Genomic DNA, 6214 nt, shown 5'->3' on the forward strand with positions numbered 1-6214 from the left:
AATAAATAGAGTTTATGTTATTAAAACATGTTATCCTATAAAAAAAAAAAAAAAAAAGAATGGAGTATTATGTAGTAAGAAGTACATGAAAAACAAATTTTGCTTTTTTTTTTTTTTTTTTTTTTTTAAACAAGCACAGAATTTCATTAATACAACTCAAGCTCGTTCCTTTTCTAAAAAATGATAGTATTCGACCCTTTTTCTAAACAAAAAGATCTCATCAAAGGTATGAGATGAGATATTTGAAATATTATCGTAAATTTTAACAATGTTATCTCCTCGTGTAGATAGAATTAACTCCATGAACCGATTATTTTTTTCTCAAGATCCACACCAAGATATCATATGATCGTTTCAACAGATGAGTTACACCAATATAACCCAAAATGAAAAAAAAAATACTTCCTCCGTTAACTATTATTTGCAACAAAGGGGGTGTTTGCGGACTCCTAGGCAAAATTTGCTTGTGAGAGTAAAATGGAGAGAGAAAAAGTTGGGTGCATGTGATAAGGAGAGAGATAGAGAGAAATGATTACCTAAACAGGAAAGAAAACATTTGTTGCACATAATAGTTAACATTCATTTATAGTATATGTTGCAAATAATAATTAACGGAGGAAGTAGTTAAGTGGTCAAATAAAATATACGGCGTAGTCAGTAGTCACCCAACCCCGGTCCGGTGTCCACATACAGCTCTCCTGGTAGGCAAGGAGGGGACAAGTCCTAGAAAAGCAAAGTTATAACACCAGAAAAGAAATACATACACATACACCCCGACTCTCCGCAGAAAGCTAATTGTAATTTCATCAATGGCGTCAATGGCTCTTCGCTGTTTCTCATCTTCGTCTTCTTCTACTTCCTTTTGCCCCTCCTCCTCGCTCGCTGCCTTGTCGCATCTCACTCCCTTTTTCCGTCGTAAGTCTTTTTTTTTTTTTTTTTTTTTTTTGTTGCGATTTATATGAATGTATCAATTCTGAAATCCAGAACTGTGGTTGCATATCTGATTTCTGATGATTTTTTCCGGTGTCAGTTTGGTATAATGCATGGTATTTTTTTATATTTTTTTGAAGAATGTTATAATTCAACTTTATAATTTTGTGCGACTAAATTGATGATTAATTTCATTACTTATAAAATTTGCAGTTATGGAAGCTGATTGAATTATGTTTTTGTAATGTCTTTTACTTATTTTTTTTTTCAAAAAAAATTCTTTATATTTTAAGTCTTTAATTAATGATTGAATTTTAATTTTTACTGCTCTTATTTATTTTGGAGTTAATAGTGACATATACTGTGGTGTTTTTAACTATTCGGAAAAAAAAATGTCACTTTTCATAATTTGTTACTCACTCTGTTTTCTTTTATTAGTATCCGGCACATTTATCGAGATGTAACTTTGATCATTAATATGTTTAATTATTAATTAGTAAAAATCAAAGTGATGTATTAAAAAAAAACGGAGAGAGTATCTATTTGAAACTAGTTTTAGTTACCAAATATCGGTTATATGAGATTGAGTGGTGTGTAGTTTAGGCTTTAAAATTGTGTTTTAAGCTTAGTTATGAGGAAGCAGGACAGGATGAATGAGTTAATTGAGGTTGAATTCATGATTTGCTTTTGTGATATTTTGTAATTTGTAACACTCTCTTGTAGAAATGTAATGGTCAGAGCCGTCGGAAACAGTTAATGGACGACCATCTCTCCCTCTCCCAATCCTCGACGAGCATTCTCGGCCAAAGTTCGTGCACTCGAGACGTTTAGAGAATTCTGTAAATACGAGTAATACAAGGCTGAAACTGTTTTCAGGGACGGCAAATCTTGCTCTGGCTAAGGTCAGTTCGTAGTTTATATCATTGTGTTTGGCTGAAACAATGCTAATGTTGGTGTCTATAATCCCAGTATTTGATTTGTCACTTTATTGATGCTTGTTGTGTTTAGGAAGTTGCTTGTTACATGGGTCTAGAGCTGGGAAAAGTGATGATAAAACGCTTTGCAGATGGCGAGATTCATGTGCAGTTGGAAGAGAGTGTCAGAGGGTGTGATGTATTTATCATTCAACCCACAAGCCCTCCGGTAAATGGAAATCTAATGGAGCTTTTTTTTATGATAGACGCTTGTCGTAGAGCATCAGCCAAAACTATCACTGCAGTGATTCCATATTTTGGATATGCTAGAGCAGATAGGAAGGCAAGTAATTCTTGATATTCCTATTTTGTCTTTTGGTATTTGTAGGTTGGAATTACTAGTGTCAAATTATTATTTACTTGACTTACTATATGTGTCATTATGTTTATGTCACATCTATTGAGGTTCTTACCTCATAATTTGTGATTTCGAAAACCATATGGTCTGAATCTACTTGTTTATTTCAGACTCAGGGCCGTGAATCCCTTGCTGCCAAACTAGTTGCAAATCAAATTACAGCGGCAGGTGCTAGCAGGGTGCTGGCATGTCATCTCCATTCTGGGCAATCAATGGGTTACTTTGATATTCCTATAGATCATGTATACTGTCAGGTAACGATTGATGGTTTTGAATACATTGCACTGATGAATGTTGGTGACATCTAGAGATGATCATTTGCAACTTCTGATGCTTTCATTATTATGCATGCAGCGTGTGATACTTGATTATCTAGCAAGAAAGGGTATTGCTTCAAGTGACTTGGTTGTAGTTTCCCCTGATGTTGGAGGTGTTGCAAGGGCCCGTGCTTTTGCCAAAAAGCTGTCTGATGCACCTTTAGCCATTGTGGATAAAAGACGGCATGCGCACAATGTAGCTGAGGTGATTTTCTTTAAAATAGTTTTGTTAGAAATTTGAATAATCCGGCATATCAGTAAAGTAATTTTTATTTATTTATTTATTTATTATTTATTTTTTAATATATATCTTTGTCTTTGTACTACTAGTATTGTTTTTTTGGAAGTTGGAGGTCCTTTGGCTGAAAAGTGATAGGAGTAGTGAGTCATCCTTTTGTTATTGCCAAGTGCTTAATATTCTTGCTGTTAAGGGCAAACACTATTATGCCAAGGCTTTAGATGATTGAATCATCTTCAAAAATAAGAATCTGTGCCTCCTTCATGGGCTTAATCCAATACATGCTATTAAATAATATGAAGTCATACTTGGTTCATCCTTGTGTATATCACAATCTGCATATATGTTGACTGCTTGTTATTATAATTTTTATGTGTCTTTTCATAATGTTTATCTTGTTTGGTATTCATTAAGGTAAAGTAACTTATGGCGCTTTAACCTGAATTTTTATGGCGCAGGTGATGAATCTTATTGGTGATGTGAAAGGAAAAGTTGCTGTTATGTTGGATGACATGATAGACACTGCTGGTAAGTTGTTTTGTAAAATGATATATATAGCTATCTACATGGTTTTATTCATGGCTGGAAGTAGTATACATGATAACTTTCAGCTTTTACCGTTGTGACAAGTTTTCTTTTGCTGAGTAATAAGTTAAAGTCTTGCAAATCTTTTGACTTATTTTTTCTTGGAGCTCAGAAGAGTGCTTAAATGTTTTTATCTGGAGGGCTTTGTTTCCATGCCCGTTTATCATATCCACCTAATATAATACGGATTAGCAATCTATGTCTATACTAGCCTGTTTCATTAGTAAATGTCTGCACCATTTGCCCTGCCCATGCCATGGTTCAGGGGATCTGTATGAGCAATTGGACAATGCTATACAGCGGGTTAGTCTTTTGATTTTGGGTGTTTGAGCGGGCTAAATAATTTTGGCATTTCTAAGAATTTGGTTGTGAAAGCATGTGTATGTAAATAATATGAGAACTAATGAAAAATTTGACTGTAGGTACGATTACAAAAGGTGCAGAATTGCTGCATGAAGAGGGGGCTAGAGAAGTCTATGCATGTTGCACTCATGCAGTCTTTAGGTAAGAATTTTTTATATTTTAAATTTAAGTTTCTGTTTTGTGAAGAGGTTTTAAAGTGTGAGTTGTAAAACAACCTCACGACTATTGGCTAGTCCCTGAAAAGGCCTGTTACATTAAGAAAGTTGGCTGCATACGATCACTCCTTTACCTTGCACTAAGTTGTTGCCTCTTTGGAGATGCAAGCTTTAACATTGATGTGTTGTTAATCTGTGAAGAGGTACACTGAATTGCCTTTTCTCTTATTAGCTTGTTCTTTAACTCCGTGAGTGTTGGTTATTAATTATACTATGACTTATAATCAAGTTCTAGATGATGTATGCAAACTCTGTAAATTAGCACCTTTTATTACTCACGACTCACTAGAGTTGGTTTGGCTCCTCCCTCCATGATTATTTTCCATTGCATCTCCTTCGTTGTTCTCTTGACAGGACTATTAGATCTTTTGGCTCCTCCATTTTCAAGGCTTTATATTCATCAGAAAACTTGTGCCAAGAGCACTTTAAAATGTGTTTGTTCCGGTACTTGGCATTTGAGTTGCAAAATGATTACGTTCAGTGCTTTGAGAAACACTCATGGTCTTACAAGTTTGGGCCATCGTATAGTAAATTACACGACCACTAAACCAGTTGATAATCTTATTTATTGATGTTTGTTTTGCAGTCCGCCAGCAATTGAGAGATTGTCCAGTGGTTGTTTCCAGGAAGTGATCGTAACAAACACAATTCCAATGGCAGTAAAGAACTTGTTCCCCCAGCTGACTGTCCTTTCGACAGCAAACCTTTTGGGGGAAACCATTTGGAGGATTCATGACGACGGCTCCGTTAGTAGTATGTTTCAGTGAAATTAGTCAGTCCACCAACATGTACATAGTAGCGTATCCTATAGAGCCAAATCTTTTGTAGGTTTCTTTGGTGTCCTCGTTAGTTTCTTGCCTTCATAAACATACAGATACAGGGTTAATTTAAGCTAGTACAAGTAGTTATTATCCGATGTAGTACAAAGAGTAGCATATATTTTTAGTATCGCTAACAGTTAAATTCTAGATTTGAGTTGAAGCCCAAGGTTTATTTCTTGTTGCATTTTGAATAATTTGTGGCGCTCAGATCAATTTTATCTATTTTTCGAAAATAGAGCTAAATAAAACTTACTCAGCAGCAAAAGATTTCTAATGTGCTTCTACAAAATTCAATTATTTCAATATTGATTATGTATGGCCTATATCTGGCCCAATGACAAGCTAACTAACTAAGCTGAAACTAATTAAGTGATCCATCAGCCCAAATATGACCTGATTCAATTCAAATGATTCAGTTGCTACAAATATTTTTAATTCGAAGTTTGCTTTACACTATAATGGAACAACCCTAATTCCAAGGACTTTAAATTCGGTTCATCGAGGGCATTGTATTTAGAGACTGCACAAATAAAGTCTACACAAGACCTGAGAGTTAAATCCTCCAATAATGTTTGTAAAGAAACTAACCAATGAGCTGAGCTATATAACACTTATAAGTAAGGGCCTCTTCACTGAATTGAGCTGAACTGAACTGAGCTGAAATGAATATTTTATGAGAGAGGGAAATTAGGAGCTAAACTGAACAAAACTGATTGGAGCTGAAGTGAACAGAACTGATTGGAGCTGAACTGAACTGAATTGAACTGAAATTAAGTAAATGTGAACAGGCCCTAAGAAATCATAAAGAAAAGTTGAATATCAACAGCTTTGTATTCATAATTTCGGACCATACAAATCCAAAATCACAAGCAATCAGGTATCGGAAAGAATATATTGCTAATGACTTGTTGCACGTTTCGACGCCAAATATCATGATTCTAATCCATCATCTTCTTTTTCTTCTTCATGCCAGTAGATTCTTCGTGAGACCTCAACTTTGAATACGTCGAGTTTTGGGGAATGCAACTAAATTAGGGTATTATAGTAGGTATTCTAGCAGTGTGGAATTCAAGGCGACTGATGCTCAGTCCAGTACGTGGAATAAAAGTAAGGGTTCTAAATTAATTTCTAGCTTGTTTTAAAGGGTTTTTAAGTGATTTAAAGAATATATATGGCTGGAAATTTATATTGAATAGGTGTTAATGTCTCTTCGTAATTTTGGACTGTAGGAGATTTCCACGTGAGTGACTTTATTTAGTCGAGATCATATTCAAGGTTCGTTCGTGTACGTACTTGGTAATTATTTAAGTGAATAGAAGCATGCTAGACTTTGATTAATTAATTCCAAGGTAGTATCATGACAGGTATTGTTGAAAATGTTGGTTGGATTTGTGTTGGTGAATGATTTGTGAA

General features: G+C 34.8%; 1 pseudogene across 1 annotated transcript; it reads left to right on the forward strand.

The window, feature by feature from the left end:
• Window positions 1-809: 809 nt before the first annotated feature.
• On the forward strand, window positions 810-4959 carry LOC145569428 (ribose-phosphate pyrophosphokinase 2, chloroplastic-like; annotated as a pseudogene). Its single transcript, XR_014096110.1, has 8 exons — window positions 810-915; window positions 1654-1832; window positions 1939-2187; window positions 2373-2516; window positions 2617-2784; window positions 3276-3345; window positions 3825-3906; window positions 4567-4959. The product of XR_014096110.1 is annotated as a ribose-phosphate pyrophosphokinase 2, chloroplastic-like (transcript).
• The last annotated feature ends 1255 nt before the right edge of the window (window positions 4960-6214 follow it).

This window comes from Chenopodium album, chromosome 11, assembly GCF_948465745.1.
Source record: "Chenopodium album chromosome 11, dcCheAlbu1.1, whole genome shotgun sequence".
NCBI lineage: Eukaryota > Viridiplantae > Streptophyta > Magnoliopsida > Caryophyllales > Amaranthaceae > Chenopodium > Chenopodium album.